Source organism: Helianthus annuus, chromosome 12, assembly GCF_002127325.2.
Source record: "Helianthus annuus cultivar XRQ/B chromosome 12, HanXRQr2.0-SUNRISE, whole genome shotgun sequence".
Taxonomy (NCBI): Eukaryota; Viridiplantae; Streptophyta; class Magnoliopsida; order Asterales; family Asteraceae; genus Helianthus; species Helianthus annuus.
In genome coordinates this window covers 53,816,372-53,835,726 of record NC_035444.2, presented here as the reverse complement: position 1 = coordinate 53,835,726, position 19,355 = coordinate 53,816,372, and the positions used below count along the sequence as shown (strand labels likewise).

Below are 19,355 nucleotides of genomic sequence, written 5' to 3'. Positions count from 1 at the left end.
TTTAAAACACGATATTTTACTAACACCAAACACACATATGGGCAAGTGCACCCATCGTGAGCGTAGTATAGTGTTGGCAAGATACCGAGGTCGTCCAAGGACACAAGAGCTTTTAGTACCCATGTTTATCCTCAACGTCTAATCAAATCAAAAGTTAGAAAAGGGTTTTAAACTAGAAAAATAAAAAATAACTAAAATGCTGAAAAATAAAATAAAATAAAAAAAACAGATACACAAGATGAATCACTTCGCTCCAACTCGTGTATAGTGTAACCTTTGATTATTTCCGCACTTTTGCACTTTTTAAGAGATTATCTTAGTTATTGTAGTAGGCCCCTCTTTTGAAGGTGACGTTACTCTCAACCCAGTAGTTTGAGTCAGCAAGGATACAATCCTAAAGGGTCGGATTATTGAAAGATTATTAATTAAGTTATTAATGCATATAGTGGTAGGCCCCTCTTTTGAAGGTGACGTTACCCTCGGCTAAGTAGTCTGGGTCAGCAGGGATACAGTCCTAAGTAGCCGGGTTAAAATATTAATTGTAGTTTAACTTATGAGGGGATCAAAGAGTTTGGACCCCCGCCATCCAATACCGGTGGGTATTGAAGGAGGTCCTACTAAATTTGAACCAGGTCCTTTGCAGGATCTATACACTGAACAATGGCAAGACACTTACCAAACCGTTCCCTTAACCCCCGACCAGGTAGCCAACATACCTCCATATAGACCGTGGATATATGAATGGTGAAAATCTTTTATTTTATATAGACAGTATAATAATGCCAAGACACCACGGACAAACGATAAGGAAGAATCACCTTCAACATAAGAAACCAGTTATTAAAGTCATTAATACATAACCAAGTAAAAAGTGCGAAAAGATTAAAAATAAAAAGTACTACACTAGACACTTGTCTTCACCAAGTGATGTAAGAGACTTAAGCAAACATGGCCTTTGATTGTCAAGAACTCTTACGATCAATCTTGGATCCTGAGACGACTCACACCCTCTATGATGGACAATGGATGATGGTGGTGGATGATGGTGTTGTGATGGTGGTGGGTGAAGTGTGAGAGAGGTGGTGTGCCAAGGGATGAGTTGCAAGTGATCCAAGCACTCCTATTTATAGGCTGAACAGAAGCTCGGGCACGGCCCCGTGTCCATCCTCATCTCTTTCTTCATTAATTGCAGTTTGTCTGCATTAGTTGACCATGCCCCCGTGTCCGCTGAGCACGGCCCCGTGGTGGGCGATGGAAGCTTCTACAACTTTGTCTTTTCTGCTGACACTTGGGCACGCCCTCGTGCTCACCGAGCACGGGGCGTGTTCAGTCTTCTGTCTTCCTGATTTTGCTTGGGAAGATGCTGTCGGGGGGTCGGGCATGCCACGTTTGCTCATTTTCTTGTATTTATGTTAGATTTAGCTGCCTTTTTGCTTCTTTTGTTCATTTGAGCTCATTTAATCCTGAAAATACAAAAGGAAGACAAAAACACACTTTTTCCAACATTAGTACTAAAAAAGGGTTAGTTTTATGTCACAATTGATGTAATTTATATGTTGCATTTTGTGCACATCAGCGACACATGATACACCCCAAAAAGAAGTAAATAATATAAAAAAGAGAGTTGTAAGATTCACTCACAGTGGTTGCATATAAGATTTCTTGAAGATAACGCACGAGGAAAGATAATGAATTTTGAAAGAACGAAAACAATTACCCTAGATGATAAAATACCACATAACGATCTTGTTAATATTTATAGGTTAAATAATATTCCTAATTTTTGTGATTTACAAATTGATTAATTAAATATTATAATTCATCTCATTTAATGTCATAAAAGAATTAAAATAAATTAATAACTTTAGAGGTTTTATTATGTAAAAAAATGAATTAAAAATGAAAATTGATAATTATTTATTTTATTAATGAATTTTAAGGGTTTTATTATAAAAGAAAAGAGTTAAAACAAAAAAAAACTGTTTATATATGCTTTTACTGGATTTTAAGGGTTTTATTAAAAAGAATTAAAATAAAAATCCCCCAAAAACCGGGTCTAACCGGACTCGAACTATAACAAACCTCCTAGAAACCTTAACATAACCCTAAACGTTTCTAAATATACCCCATACGCGAGAAACGAGCCCGAAATACCCTTGTATTTATAAAAATCAAGAAAAACAAGATCTTTGAGTCGCTCGCGGGCCACGACAGACGAAGGAAGATCCTTCGCGGGGCATGACGGCCTTGCCTTGCCGGACACACCACACCGCCACGTGTCCAACTTGTGGGAGGTCTATACCCTTGACTCACCAGACCTATGACCGCCCTTTTGATCCTCGCGGGCCGCGAAGGCCCTAGCCATATCTCTCGCGGGGTGCAAGAGACCCCTCGTCAGGCCTATATAAAGGGGCTTCAGCTCATTTGTTCAGCCGCTCAATTCTAAATTTCTCTCTCAATTTCTTATAAGTAGAAATTATACTCAGGCATAATACCCACTATAAGCGAAGCTCTGCCTCGTTGTAAGTACTATAACCCTGTTATTACCCTACACGATCGATTTAGGGCTCCGTAACGTATGTCAAGGCTCTGTCTGACTCAGTCGTTGGAGTTCTGTCTTGTGTTACACTCGATTGATCTAGGATTCCGTAATGTATTTTGGCTCTGCCTGACTCAGTCATTGGAATTCTGTCTCGAGTTGTAAGGTTAATATGATTTAGGTTATTTTACTAATACGTGTGCATTGTTTAATTTTAATAGATAATAACCAGGAGAATCACCAGGAAGCTATAGTAGTATCACCTAAGTCTACAATGTGAGTACATCTGCTTTTTGCCACCTTTTTGTAAATCTTTTTGTGAGTCAAAATATTTTACCAAAACCTCAAATGTTTAAAAAAAACTTTATATGTTAAATATGGCGGGTTGCCGCCAATAGCCCGTGTTTTGTATGCCATATGAAGAGAAACACCCATCTTCCCCCCTACAAAGCAAAGAAAACATATAAAAAGCATTATGATGAGATTAACAAACAAAGAAATCATTTGAAAAGTGACATCTTGGACCATTTGGGCATTACTGTCACATATTATTTGATAATTTGGTTAAAGGGCAAAAAAGACTCGACAATATTTGCCAACTAAGTATTTTATTTAGGTGTTAATGTGTCATGTTTTTGGTTTGGAATCTATTATAAAAATAATGATTCGGTTTCACATTTTGTATACATAATAACTTTTTAACGTAATGAGCATATGAATAACTTGTGAGCAAATGCTTCGTAGTTATTTTGTATTTTTTATCCATTAATGTTTATCGTTCTAATTTTGTTAGCAAATTTATAATGTTCAGCATATGGCATTTCGTATTTGTATCGATTAATGAATTAAACTTAAAGCATTATATACTTATGACATATGTGATAGAAAGATTGATCTCCTGGTCTAAAACAAACCCGTGTAATATACGGGTCAAAAGCTAGTAGATAGATATAGATATCAACCATCCCCGCGCTCATCTGCCCATCACCATCCACACCTTATCTTTCTCCCCTCTTCCATCTTCTCACCTGCAAAGCCTCACCTTCTTCCATCCAACACCATCACCATTGCAAATCATAGAGAGAGAACAAAAGAGAGATAAAGGCAAACAAAAAAGGAAAAGAAAATCAAGTGGCTTGTGGTGGACACGGTTCGGGCCACGGTCTCAACGAGGCAGGCATGTTCGTTATCATCTAAGGCCATTGCCACCTGGCAAGGGATTTGGGCGTTGAAGACGTGATACACTAGCCCATGTGAGGCGTGAACTACGTTAAAAGCAATGGGCATCAGCCATTAGCCCTCTCACGGCATGAAGGAAATGGGTGGGCTCATGCCCCCTTGACCAATAACATGTTTTTTTTTTTTATTTTATAAGATTTATATATAATTTTAATGGCGTAGTGGGTACTTAAAATTTGTGAAACCATTATAGATCAAATGTGGAAAATAACGAGTAAGAGCTCACGTTTACGTGATACTGAAGTTGCAGACACTTTATGAGGTGGAGTGAAAAAAAAAAAAAACATAACATATAGCCTTGATAACTTGTCGTATTGAACTATTTAAACCAGATGGACATAAATTAAAAATAGATTTAGAGGATTCTGTTTATTATTATTTTTTAGTTCTGAATATCTTAAGACTAAAGTTTGAATTCATTTATGGAATGAAGATCACTGTTACAATTAACATTGGTTAAAACAAAGACGGTGATTAGTAATATAAGGCTATAGGGTGTGGTCATGATCCTTATGATCTCCATGACCCTCCACATTAGCGCCATGTCACTTACTTTTAATCCATCATTCAAAACCACTACTCTAAAGGTGTGGTCATGACCCAAACCAATAATCTCTTATTTTAATTTATTTGTAAAAAAGGAAAAAGGGATATTAAAAAAGGAAAGGAGGGTCATGGTTGTCATGGTTTAATCCATGCCAACCATGGTGGATGAAGCAAGGGGGTGATGTAGCAATTTACTAATGATCCTACATGGCAATTAATGACCCAACCATGTCCCCCACACCCTTTAGCCTAATTGTACAATAGCATTATGTGTGATTTTATAAACTTATCTTTGCATTAATGGAATCGACCGATCTCCAGGTCGATTGGCAGACTAGTTTTTTTAACCACTTCTAAATTTTATGGGGTATTGGATTTTAATAATCCCAAGTTTCACTAATTGGCCGAACTTTAAAAATTGCCTACAACAGTCCTAACTTGTAAGATTTTGGCCACCAATGATCCTTGTCTAACTGGATTAGTTAAATGTGACGTGGCAGCTGACGTGTTTAAAAACTTAAATGTTGGGCTGCTGACGTGGCACCATCACCACCTCCACCTCCTCCTCCTCCACTGCCACCACCATCTCCTCCAGTCACCACCATCATCTCCGACCACCTCCATCATCTGCCACCGGAAACCACTATCACCTCCGACCACCTCCATCATCTACCCAACTCCGGTGACCTGCAACTTATTCCGACGACCCGTTTTACCCCTGAAACCACCAAACGAGACCACCACCAATCATCTCCGACCTCCTGTAATCTTCTCCGCTGCTCAAAAGTTCAAAATACCCAACTCTGGTGACCTGCAACTTATTCCGGCGACCCGTTTTACCCCTGAAACCACCAAACGAGACCACCACCAATCATCTCCGACCTCCTGTAATCTTCTCTGCTTCTCATATATTTAAAATTTTCACCATCTACGCAACTCCGGTGACCTGCAACTTATTCTGACGACCTTCTTTACCCCTGAAACCACCAAAGGAGACCACCACTTGTCATATCCAACCTCTAGTGACCTTCTCCGCCGCTCAAAACTTCAAAATTTCCACCATATCTAGGTATCACGTTTTTCCGGTGAGGCGGTTGGAGTTGTGGATGGCAGTTTAATGGTGGTGGCCGGAGATTGGAAGGGTGGGGTGTTCGGTGGATATGGTGAATCGGAGGTGATAGTGTTTTTCCAGTGCTGGAAGACTGTGGGTGGAGGTGGAGGTGGTCGGAGGTGGTGATGGTGGTGGTCCGAGATGATGGTGGTGGCTGGAGGAGATGGTGGTGGCAGTGGAGGAGGAGGTGGAGGTGGTGATGGTGCCACGTCAGCAGCCCAGTCAGCAAAAAATTAACTGGGTTATAACCCAGTTAGCAAAGGATCATTGGGGGCCAAAATCATACAAGTTGGGATTGTTACAGGGAATTTTTGAAGTTGGGATTATTAGTGGCCAACGGGTGAAACTTTGGATTATTAAAATCCAATATCCCAAATTTTATAGGATAAATACATTATACAACAAACCTATAGCTGTTTGGTTGTCGACTATACAACTTAACCATCAGGATGGATGTCTAGACTGTTGGACTAGCTTTAAACGCAACGAATTTTAATTTTTTATACATAAAAAAAATCTAGAAGAGCAGGTGAACTTTAATCATAGTAGATATAAAATAAACTCAAAATCAATTATCCTCATAAGAAATAAGTTTTTCAAAAGATCTGACCCTCCGCTTCATGGTCCAATGTTTGTTTTAAAAGAACAGGATACCATCATATCAAGATGCATGCACAAGTTGTTAATGGTTTTTAAGGCATTTGAAGCTTTAAACAAAAGCCATAAGTGCAGCATATGCTATATATATGCTTTCCTTTGAGTCATTTCAAGTAATTGAAAGGGTGTGACAAATGACATATAGACTTGTAATAACTATATATCTTTCATGTATCTTGGCTTAAAGTCAATAACCTATAAAGATATAGTTTGATTAGTGATGTGGAAGGTTTGTTGCTAGCTCAGCTAGAGCTCGTGGAACTCGCGAAGACGTGACCAGAGCAAAAGTATAACAAAACTGAACACTACATGATTTTATGAAGTGTCATTTACAAATAGTTTAGGAAGAAGGCAATATAAGAGTTAGAAATTCCAAGAAATATACCAACTAAAATCAACTAATAAAAAAAACTTTGTTGGGGGAGGGGCTTGTATTTCGTTCGCAACAAATAGAGTTAAAAAGTCAATTGTTAAGAACGAAAAAAGAATTAATTGCTGAAAATGTAAATCTAAAGATTTGATTGGGAGACCACTTGGTAAAGCGTTTGCAAAAAAAAATAAAAATAAAAATTAAAAAGGGCCCAACCGGGTTCGAACCGGTGACCTCTTGATCTGCAGTCAAATGCTCTACCACTGAGCTATGGACCCTGACGCTTTGTTGGTATGATATTTAAATAAATAATAACATGTAAAACAAAAACTGTATAAAATACAACAGAAGCTATACACACTTTAATTTTTTTAAAATCTTATCTATTATGTGGGAAAAGTTAAACTCAAGTGCAATTTTCATAATACGGTAATACTTTTAAGATAAAATTATTATTATTCATTCAACGTATACAGACTTAAAGTGGGGGAATAGTGCTTTCCACCTGTTGGGTGAAATAGGCGGTGGTCGCCATCTATTGCCTGACATGGGCAGCAGCTAACCGAGACACAAACCACCGCCAACGCTGCGCAGCCGCCGTCTGCGGCGGCGCCGCTGCCACGCTCCGACGCCGGCTCCATCTTTGTCTTCAGTCTCTCTCTCTTCGTTTCTCTGTGTAGCACCGTCGCACGCCACCACGGGGAGGGGGTTATGTGGTGTGAAAGGGGGTGCAGTCGCCGGATTTACGGTCTCCGGTGACCGAACAGGAAGCGAGAGGTGTGTTTGGTTTGAGAATTTCGTTGAGTGTTCTTTGTCGGTGAGCGGTGAGAAGATGACGGCTGCCATGGCTCGAAACGGCCATCATAGTTGCTCAAAACGGAAAATCGGTACTAGGATTTGTGATCAGGATACCTGATTGGGGGGGGGGGTACACCGGAGCACCACCGTGAAAACTCGCCGGAAAGACCTCTTACTCCGCCGCCGTAGCGGCGGCGGCGCCGTCGACCACCACCGGCTCCGCCGGTCTTGCCGGCCGGAGTCCGGCCATACTTTACCGGAGAGAGATAGAGAGAAAAGTGTGGTGTGTGTCTTTGGTTTATGTGGAATGAGAACAAAAAAAGGCTAATTAGTAGAGATAATTAGAGTGTTTGATTGTATGTTTATCGAATTGTTTGGTTTTTTTTTTTTAATTATATAATAGTTATCTGTAAGTCTTATCAAATTACAAATTTGTCATTGGTTTAATTGAGCGTTCGGCCCTCCACCATTGGACCAACCAGTTTATTATTTTTTGCACGCTTTAAAATTACGTTTTCGTCCCGGAATAGTGTTTTCCTGCCATTGGTTCAAATGGGCGGCGATCACTACCCATTGGACCAACCAGTTTATTATTTTATACTCACTTTAAAATTACGTTTTTGCCCACAGTTAGAAAATACGGTTTTGCCCCAACTTCAAAGTACAATTACCCAGAGCTAAAAAATATGATTTCGCATGGGTAAAAAAATTACGCTTTTACCCTCAGCCAAATTTACGTTTCCGCCTCAGTTCAAAATAAAATTTTGTTTTTCCCCCCGGCTCAAAATTACGATTTTACACCAGTTTATTATTTTATACCCACTTTAAAATTACGGTTTTGCCCCCAGTTTAAAATTACGTCTTCGCCCTCAGTTCAAAATAAAATTATGCTTTTGCCCCCAGCTAAAATTTACGATTTTCCCTCGGTTCAAAACTACGATATCACCCTCAATTCAAAATTACATTTTTGCCCCCAGTGCAAAATAAAATTTTGGTTTTCCCTAACTAAAAATTAGGATTTTACCCTCAGGAAAAAAATTTGATTTTTCTCCCAAGTAAAAATAAAAATATGACTTTTCCCCAGCTAAAAATCGTGTTAAGGAGCCCTAACACTTTTTTTACTTTTTCTTTCTAGCAAAACTATAGTATTGTTTTTTTAATTGGTTGGGAATTATTTGGCCCTCGCCCCGCAACGCGGGCGGGGCATCACCTAGTTTAAAACAAAACTAAGCAACAATGATAATCTATAATCTATATCTATACTATTATAAAAAGGAGAAGTGATGTACACACATGTAATTTTACATGACGTTCATCATTTTATGCAATATGTACAACTAAACAATGCTTGTTTTGTGAGGGTAAAACTGGAATGAAGATGAAATTTTAAGACACTAAGAGGGTATAATAGTAATTTGACCGACCCATCACACTCACACACCCAAATTTCTTTCCTTCACTGCCCTTGAAAGAAACTCTCACAATCAAACCAGGAGTGAATATAGCAAATGAAAGGGTCGAAACAATTATAGATGAAATTAATTCGATGAGGGAGAGAAAGAAAAGAATACAGAGAGGGGGGAGAAGGCCCAAGGCTCTCCGGCCACAGCGACTGTTATGTACCAATCGGTTGATAGATAATCCGTTGAGTGGATTAAACTCAAAAGAAATTAGCAAGAAGCAAGAGTAGCAATTTAGAGAGAATATTAGACTTTAATAATTTTCATTCATATCCAATAGTGAAATACATAATGCCTTTTATAGGCTTAAACTACCGAAACAGAAATGCAAAAAATAAACTACCAACTAACCCACTAACATGAAAAATAAATAAGCAAATTTAATATACTCCTAGAATAGTGACAACATGCAGAACATGGTTGAAATACATGATGTGAACGTGGTTGCTAGCCATTGACCATATTGGAAGCACATAACAATCCCTCCCACTTGAAGAAACCTTGTCCGCAAGGTTGGAAATTCCATATTGGAAGCACATAACAGCGACATCGATGACGACGGCGGATTGAAGCTCAGATTTCCGATGGCAGCGCCCGATACTTGGATGGTGGTCGATCATCCGAAAAGACTGGTCGTTGGGCTGATCTGGTGGTGGTTAAAGATCAGGTGATGGATTAACCGAGGGTTGAATGGCACCATCATAAGCTTGCAACCTGGTAAGACAATCTAAACCTTGTTAAATTGATCAATGTAGTTTTTGTCCGTGTTTGCCAGATTTCATTCGGGAACCCTTGGTGGCGGTGTCGCTGGCATATTTTTGAACTGTGATTTTGTGGAGGTTTGATCTGTCGGTGTTGATTCTATATTGATTTTGAAGTATATTATAGAGTACACATTTGAAGAATTAGGGTTCTTACATAGTGTTTTTTAGGCCATAATGCTGAATCTTCCAACATCTGAGTTCTGACATGATAGAATCATGCTCCATAGCTGGTCCTGGCTTTATAAACGTTAAGTTATCAACACAATGGATAGCCAAGGTATTTAATTACAGTATTATTATTATATTTATATTTGAAAATTTCTACTTAACATTAAAATTTTGTTTCCTGCAGAGAATCCAGAATATGCTAACAGATGGCATTGACACATGGGCACCAAGGCTCTCTGTCAAAAGGGCGATAGTTGACTTTTCATCACCCAACATTGCAAAGGAAATGCATGTAGGTCATTTGAGGTCAACTATCATTGGAGACACGATAGCCCGTATGCTTGAGTATTCTAAAGTTGATGTGCTTCGCAGAAACCATGTTGGGGATTGGGGCACTCAGGTACATGCTTCTTTAGTGAATTTTTTTTTATTATTATAAATCTTGGGAACTAATTAAGAAGCATGTGTAAATAAATAATGCAGTTTGGAATGTTGATTGACTTTCTCTTTGAGAAGTTCCAGATGGGGAGGTTACTGATCAGGATATTGGAGAACTAGAGGTGAGCATAGTTACTCTTAATTTCATATACACCACTTGTGGAATCTCATTGTCATGTGAATGCTTCTAATTACATACATTCTCAATTGGTAGTTACAGCAAATCCATATGCTTGTTCAGTTGTTTATCTTTATTTTATGCTTAATTTGTGCTTGGTAAAATTTTTTATCATGTTTATGCTCTATATGTACTCAATGCAGCTTATGTATAAACTTATTTTTGGCAAACAGTAAATTTTGTTTAGAATAGTTGAAACTAACATTTAAAAAAGGCATATAGAGAATGATATATCTTGCATTTCTAGCCAAGCACCTTGCATTTTTTTTTTATTTTACTATTGCGTCTTGCTTGCCTTGGACGTGCGGTTTTTCTTCGCCTTGCACCTAGGTTCCAGGCACGGCCAATGCGCCTTTCGCCTTTAACAACACATTTTGCTGAAGAGGGAGGGTTTTCATGTTTGTTTGTTTGTTTGTTTGGAATAGGTACCCATGTCAAGCTCCCTGGTCCTTTCTTGAAAGAACCAAATACGAATTTCACACCTCTTACAATAAGATGATACGGTTCGTATGAACTAGGAGGCGTTTACAATAAGACGATACGGTTTGTGCAAAGATTCTGAAATTTTGAAGATACCTACTGGTTTAATATATAGTTGCAGCATTAAAATGATGGTTGTGCAGGCTTTGTGAGGCTTCAAAGAGTATTAACAAGTAAAAATGTGAAGCGACTAATGGTGACTGCCATGAAGCAGATGCAGCTGTTGGTTAGAGTCCAAACACAAATTCAGTCACGTAGAATCCATATGTCAAAGAATCAAGCACAAGAACAATCATCATAAGAAGTAAGATATAATTTCTTGGCCTTTTTTCTAAAATACATGGCTTTTTGTTTTAACATAAGATATATTCGCAGTCAAATTTCTAACAAAAACAGCCATTTAATAAGCACCAAAGAGATTACAAACTACAAAGACGCAAAATTGTCGATCACATTAATTATTTATTAAAAGTCTTTAAGAGATTGACAATTGGTTTGTAGGTCAATCTAACCCAATAATCCAACTATAACGACCAGTTCCGAATGGCCATTTTTAACCCGAATACATGTTGAGCCATCATTACCCAGCCCATTCACTCTGCCATCATGCAAAAGCATACCATAGTAACTCATATTTATTAATAATTTATTCTTTTTTTGTTCATACATTTGAATTTGAATGTAGAATATATTTTCATGCAGGCGTATCATGAAAAATCATATTCGTAGTGGTGGCAACTAGGCATGGTTTAAAAAAGCACGCCTGAGGCGTGAGGCGCTAGAGGCGTTTTAAAGAACGCTTTTTTGGACTGAGGCACTATTCTACAAGGAGCGCTATGAACCCGTGCTTCAGGCTTGAGGCGCTAAGAAAGCGAGGTGGCGCTTCAGTCAAAATCAGGTTTGATTCGGGCCCAACATTTTTGAGATGGCGCTTCATGTAATTAGCAAAGCTATGAAATTGTGAGATGAGATGTTCACAGCTTTCAATCCTTTGTTTTTGGATCAGTACCTTACGTTGAGAACGAGAAACCTTACTTTTTTAAAGTACGAAGTTGGCAGAAAAGATTTGGAGAGTTTTCTACTTTTTAGACCGAAGAAAGGAGTAAGGTAAGACTATGGGGTGTGGAGGGACTTGGGTTGGGGGCATTGCTCGACACATGGCGAGGGTGGGATCCACAAGCTAATACTAAAAAACTAGGGGTGTAGTGGAGCGTCGCTTAGCTGGGCGTGGCCAGCCATGTGGAATTTAAAAAAAAAACTACAAACAAAATTAAAAAAAACCTACATTGAACCAGCCAACCACAGCCTGCCATGTCAACCCCCCCCAGGCAGAATCTCCACGCCAAGCGGCCAACGCTGATCAAAACGCCAACCCAGGGTGGAGCCCCCGGCTTTAAACGGCCAAAACGCCCAAAACCCACGCCCACACCCAACAGTCAATGTGAAACATATAAAACACTTTTATGCAGATTTTTCTGCACTGTACAGTGCACACTGCACAACTCTACAACATTGACTCTTTGCTGCAAGTAATAGAGATTTAAAACAACAAGTTTAGTTTATTCAAGGTTCTAAAAATTTAATTTAAAATATAATAGTTTATCAATATTTTGGTTCTTTGAGGTTTATTAGTTCTATATATAGCTTATTTTTGGTTCTATAAAAACATAAAGCTTCTAGAATTGAATTATAGTTTTTTTATCTTATTTTTTTTGTTTAAAGATTAATAACGTAGAAAATATTCTCTAAAATTATATATAGAGATTTTTAGTACCAAACGCCTCGTTTACGTGAAGCTCACGCCTAGCGCTTTGAGCCTTGATTTTTAGGGCTGCAGCCATGGAGAATTATTATTTTGATAAATATTATTTGTCTTCATTTAATATTAATTTATCAATGAATTTTTGAAAATGACAAAAACTCACAGATTTAACCACTTTGGTGGCAGCCTAGAGCGTTTCTAATCGAGTGTTATTTAGTCAAAAATGATTTTTTGTTCTAGCCTTTTAGGGGCTTTTGTTGGAGTGTACTTGAAAGTCTGCAAGTGTGGGTGTGGGGGTTGATTGCTGGAAGTGGGCTTTCGATACATCAGGTATGTTCACTGTTCGAAGTTTCAGGAATCATCTGCATCAGGCTAGGTTCTTGGACCTGGGAACGGGTTTTGTTGTAACAACTTGACGCCTATTAAGGTTAATTTCCTGGGCTGGAGAGTGTCACTAAATAGGGTCTCAACGAACCTGGAGGATGTTTTGTCCATGGTATGTCCTTTGATTCGTGCCAGCTGTACCGGAGACGGTGGATTATCAAATTTAATGATAATGTTCTGGGAGACTTCAATGGTGAAGCTGTGATAGGCCAGGTATACCATATAATGGCGCATATTATTCTATATCAATTCGGTGGGCAAATAAATAATCTTGCGTTATAATTTTCAACAAAATAAAGTTAGGTTATGCAACTGGAAGCCACTTACAGATTGTTTCTTTGTCTGTTTATCTACAGTTTCCCTTGTTATGATCGGGGGAGAAAGAGTTTGTTTACGAATGCTGCATAACTTCTACGGCTTCACCTGCATCGATAGAGGGTTCTTACATGTTTATCCCGGGCAGGCGTGTCGTGCTATGCTCATCATATCTTTTTTTAGCATTTGTATTAGATAAATTTGTAAAATGTGTGTAATCTGTTTGCAGATTGGCGGATCCACAAGGAAGCCCCTTTGAGGTTGAAATTGCTAGATTTCCTTTGGTTTTGCCAGAGTACATCTTCTGATGCAACTATTCTGTTATCCATGGTCACTATCTTGGCTTAAAGCCGTTTGTTTGATTTCTGTCTCGACCCGTTAGTTATACTTGTTAGGTAACTGACTCGGTCTTGGTCTTTTTCGGGTTGGGTCTGTTCACAACTGAATATCGTTTTAAGGTTTGCTTTATGTTCCTGTCTGTATTGTCGACTCCGCTGCAACGCGCGGGCTCCCCACTAGTATATTAAAAAGAAGAAGTGATGGATAAAGATGTAATTTTACCACTTATACAAGTTGTTAAACAGGATGTACAAAAGACTTTAAGCCTTACATTAGAAACTCAACAGCCATTTTAAGACGCCAAATGGGACAATTTAGACAATTTCTCCTTCTCTCTGATGAGCAGTCAATTCCCTAAACCTGCTCTTGAATGCGTCCGATCATTTACAGGTGATAAGAAGTAATGGAAGGGTGATGGGTCTCGCAGCGGATGTGCAGCGACCTAGGGCTACAACAATTCACTTTTGTAATCTTGGTGATGCTCTTCTACTCATGAAAACCCCGATTTAACATCTTCTATGTTTGTACTACATTTAATATGGATAGAAGATAACTTCTTCATGAATACAGGTGATTTTGCTAACTTTCTGAATTGTGATGGAAGTTGTGGTTTTCTATATGAAATTTAGGGTTTGGGTCGATGTTTGTTTCTTTATGATTGTAATGATTATTGATTAAATACATGTATTTACTTTTCAAAACCACCCCTGTTGCAATTGATTTCCTCAGGTATGTGAATCTTGTTTTTTGATTTTTGTTTATCGCTTAATTATGTGGTATGCAACTATGTTGTCAGTTTTCTAGCATCCCTGAATAAAAAATATAACATTTTTGGCCCATTTGTTGTGTAGGTGCTTGATGAGATTGGTGTAGGCATCGCTTCACAGGTGAGTTTTGTATATGACTTGTTATGTATTCTTGGAAATAGAGATTTGTGGTAAGTTTGGTTAAGTTTTGTAAAATGCTGGCAACCGTGAACCGGTCGATATTGGCGGTTGAGGACATTGATTGCTCCGCGGAGTTGCACGATCGAGCGGGTGCGAATGCGGTTACTGGAAATCGCCCGTGAGGATATAGTCAACAACAGAGGGTACGTACGACCGCTTTTTCTGTTTTATAACAGTAATAATAGTAATATTATTTCTGATTAACTGATGATTATTGTACATCGTGCGCCTTATGTGACACAAGGCGATGGGGTTTGGGCCTAGATGCGCTTTGCGCTTAAGCGCGCTTAAGGCGCGCTTTTTTAAACCAAGGTAGCAACAAAACTGGACATGAAAGTAATGTTTTTTACCCGTAAGCTTTTGGATTTTTTGCCATTTGTTTATTTATTTATTTTATATTTTTTGCTTTGATGTCTTATTTAGATTTGAACTGATTGTGTGATCTCTTATTCTTGTGATATAAATGGTTTCTTTCAATGGAAAGTACTCTCGTTAGCTACCGGTTTCTTGTGATATTTTAGAGAAGATTTGAACTATTGGAGTTGAAAGGGAGAATGATCATGTTGATCAGTATGATGATAATGTGAATGGAGTGGAGGAGCAAGGGGAGAAGAAGGAAGTGATAACTGTATATTATCTTATTTTGTTTATTCCTTAAAGTAATCTAAAATGAGTTTTCTTTTGCAGTTCATTGATGTAGGAACCATGGTCTCACCAACAGTCTATGCACGCCGAAGCCTATCACATCATTGATGTAGGAACCATGATGACAAGACGCCGACGGATGACACGGCTGAGTCGACGGATAAAAAAGGGAAGAAACGCCCGTTAGGTAACCGTGAAGCAGTTAGAAAGTATCGTGAGAAAAAGAAAGCGCGCGGCTTCGTTAGAGGACGAAGTTGTTAGATTGAGAGCGTTGAATCAGCAGTTAATGAAGAGGATTCAAAGTCAGGCTGAGTTGGAAGCTGAGGTGGCGAGATTGAAGTGTTTGCTTGTGAATATTAGAGGGAGAACTGAAGGAGAAATTGGTAATTCCCCTTACCAGAAGCCGCTTCCAGCTAATCAAAACATACGTAACGGTAATTCGACAGGTGGGTGTGTGATGAATCGTGTAATATGCAATGTGGGGATCAAGTTTATTGCCTTCATCCCGAGGTAGAAGGGAAGAATGTAGAAAATGCGTCGATACATGATCCGGTTATCAATGGTTGTGAGTATTGAAAGTCTGCAATGTATGGGGAACCAAAATTCTTTGCTCAAGGAGTTTCCAGGTTGGAAAACTGACGAGGCCTTCTTGTAGCTAATCAATCTGGTGGACGAAACAAAACCAAAAGGTAACGAACAATAAGCACTTATATCTTGCATTATTATCTTTAAATATGGTTTGTTTTTGGATTTCTTCATCTTATTACAAGTATTAAATTTTTCTTATTTTGACATTCGTGAGAGCATAAAACCTTTTGCACCATTCTTGTATATTAGTGGATTTTAAATCTAAAGGATTTTAGTAAAAGATGGTTAACTTAGTTTACATATTTGACTTAAGTAGAAGTTATCTTTTTACATAAAGTTTTGATAGCTAATTAATTAAAATGCAGTTTGTTTTTTTGAAGTCTTGTTAGACAAACATGGGGTGTAGAATGTGTTCTTTTATTGTTTGCATATGAACATGTGCTAAACTAGATATGTGTCTTTTGGTATAGAATTCGAGTTGATTAAAATGAAGTTTTGCAACATAATTAAATTATTTAAGTGTTTGTTGTTTCTAAAACTCATTCTGACTATGCCCTTTTTGCTTGATGTTTACCGTTCCATATTTACGGTAACAGGGATGGATGATAACATTTCAGCCAACTCTATTCTTATAGCTTATTGTGTAGACATAAATTTCATATCATGACTTGTACATTTGGTGTTGGGTCGTTATAATATATAAATAAAATAAAATATACAAAGAAGACGATCTATGGGTCCCTTTTATGTTAATCTGTTGGCTAGAACGCAAAAAAGCACTCAATAATTTGTAGGTGAAATCGGGTTAGGTTAACCCGTTAACACTTTCTTTACTCTTTCTTTTTCTTTAAATTGTATTAATAAATAATGTTTTAACATGTAAATAAAACAATAATGCAATTCTTGATTTTAAAGGTAGATGTTGTAGTCACCTGGTGGATGCATATGACAAGGAAAGATTTGCAGAATCAAAAAAAGAACTGGACGCACTTTTGTACGATGAATCATTAGCTACGGTACCTTTCTTGATTCTTGGCAACAAGATTGACATCCCTTATGCTGCCTCAGAAGATGAGCTTCGACACTTTATGGGCCTAACTGGTTTGACCATGGGCAAGGGTAAGGTAAATCTTGAAAGGCCCCTCGAGGTGTTCATGTGTAGCATTGTAAGGAAAATGGGTTATGGTGATGGGTTTAAGTAGGTCTCTTAGTACATCAAGTCAAGTAAAAAGAAGTGATTTGGTTTGATATGTTTGAAAAGTGTTGTTTTCCAGTAGTGGAGCAAGTGTTTGCAAATACTTTGTTACATACATGTTTGTCAGTTTGTGTATTGGTAACTTTGGTTATGGAAGTGATAATTTTTACCAATTATTCAAGGTATGATGTACACGATCTGGTCAAATAAAAAGAATTCGCTTTACTAAATGAAATTTTAGACAGGTTGGAAGTTCAAATTTTATTCATTACAATATTTTTTTAATTTCGAGCATTTATTCTTCTTTCTTTCAAGTATGATTAATCAGTAAAAACTCTTTAATATAATGTTAAAAAGTGTAGTGATATATGTAATTTATCTCTCCCAGTATTGACGACCCCGCTACAACGCGCGAGTTCCCCACTAGTATTCTAAAACTACAAATTGAGCACGATATTAATTAGTGTTCATTTAATAAGCAACAATGATAATGTTCTAAAACTAAAATTGAGCACCATACTAAATAGTGTTCGTTTAAATAAATATCTCTATCCAGTGTCAAAGTAATTGATACCAATCATATTCACCTTAAAATATCTTTTAATTTTCTTATCATGATTTATATGAACCGACGGGTGGAGATACAATAGAAAGTTTATTTGGCTAGGAAGGCTAGGAAGTGATCTTGACCATCCATTAAGTTAATCAAGTGCTAAGATTAAATCAGGGAAATTGAAAGGAAGAAAAGAGGCGCGTGAGTTTGTTCAAGAGCATTCTAGTCAATCCAAGCCAATAGTTTCTCTCTCCTCCAATTCCCCCCATTTTTTAAACGTTAATAACTCTTTCATACGACATTGTTTTTTATAAAAATTGCACCAAAAAAATGAGCGTTTTTTTTATCTTTAAAACGAGTATACTATTGTTATATTTAAAAAAAAAAATTTAAAACCCAGTTGCGTAAAACGCAATAGAAAAACCACCAGTTACGTAAAACGCAATGAAAAAAAAAACCTAAAAAATGACATTTTTCTAAAACGCAATGCACCAAAAACACAAAGAAATGACTTATTTGTAAAACGCAATGGCCAGAAAACACACAGAAATGTCTTATTTGTAAAACGCAATGGCCAGAAAACACATAAAAAAGTGTTTTACCTAAAACGCAATGCACCAAAAACACAAAGAAATGTCTTATTTGTAAAACGCAATGGCCAGAAAACACTTAAAATGTCTGTTTTCTAAAACGCAATGGACTGAAAACACATAAAAAAGTGTTTTACCTAAAACGCAATGCACCAAAAACACAAAGAAATGTCTTATATGTAAAACGCAAGGGTCAGAAAACACTTAAAAATGACTCATTCTAAAACGCAATGGACTGAAAACACCTAAAAAATGTGTTTTACCTAAAACGCAATGACTAAAAACACTTAAAAATGTGTTTTTTTTTCTAAAACGCAATAGCCAGAAACCACATAAAACTCTCTTATTTCTAAAACGCAATGGACACATAAAACTGTCTGGGAACTGTCTGAATTGTTTACGAATTACTGTCTTTGAAATGAGCCAATTTCTGGAAAATTATTTTTTCTGATGCATTTTTATTAAAGCAATTTAATCAACCCCAGCCAGGGACTGCCGCCCCTGGGACCCCGCTACCAGGGGCGTTGCCCCCGGACCCCCGCCATAATCATAAAACACAATGACTAAATCAAAAACCCAGCCAGGGGCTCTGCCCCTTGGACCCCGCCAGGGGCTGCCGCCCCCGAACCCCCGCAAAGATCGTAAAACGCAATGACTAAATCAAAAACCCAAATCGTGAAAATGAAATTAAAGAATTTCTTACATGGATCGGAGCCGATTTCTTCATCAATTGACGAAATTTGAATGATAGAAACACTTATCAAAGCTCGAATCGAACGAATCGAGTGATTATCTCTAAAATCACCGAAAAAAACGAGATTTTTTTATGAAATTAAACTGGGTTTTCTTCAAAAAAAGTTGAAGAACACGTTGATCGGGTTTTGAATCATTGATTGGTAATGAAAATCGCACTATAATGTAGTGATTATTGAGATAGAAAGTGAAGAAATAGTTGAAGATGGTGGGTTTTGAAAATGGTGGGTTTTGAAGTTACTGGGTTTTGAAAAAGGAAGAAGAAGGAGTTGGATTGACTAAAATACCCTTTCTCTTTATTTTAAAATTTGTCACATGTCATAATCCTATGACTTCCTATCATTCCTAGCGAAAATTAACTTCCTATTTGATCTTTTCCCCACTTATAGATACCAATCATATTTATCATAAAATTATCTTTTTCCTTGTCATGATTTATATGAACCCACATTATACTTTTTGATAAATGAGAACCCAGAGATAAATCATGCGTTAATATATATATGAGTAATAAAAACACCTATAATTGTCTTCCA

At 37.6% G+C, this 19,355-nt stretch overlaps 1 long non-coding RNA gene, 1 other non-coding gene and 1 pseudogene across 2 annotated transcripts; 2 read left to right on the top strand and 1 right to left on the bottom strand.

The window, feature by feature from the left end:
- Positions 1-6,668: 6,668 nt before the first annotated feature.
- On the bottom strand, positions 6,669-6,740 carry TRNAC-GCA. Its single transcript has one exon. It is a non-coding gene; the product is annotated as a tRNA-Cys (tRNA).
- A 2,492-nt stretch (positions 6,741-9,232) lies between these two features.
- On the top strand, positions 9,233-11,177 carry LOC110894933. Its single transcript, XR_002566799.2, has 6 exons — positions 9,233-9,387; positions 9,496-9,761; positions 9,837-10,052; positions 10,136-10,212; positions 10,694-10,811; positions 10,892-11,177. It is a non-coding gene; the product is annotated as an uncharacterized LOC110894933 (long non-coding RNA).
- Positions 11,178-11,718: 541 nt separating this feature from the next.
- Positions 11,719-17,104, top strand: LOC110892878 (annotated as a pseudogene).
- Positions 17,105-19,355: the final 2,251 nt, after the last annotated feature.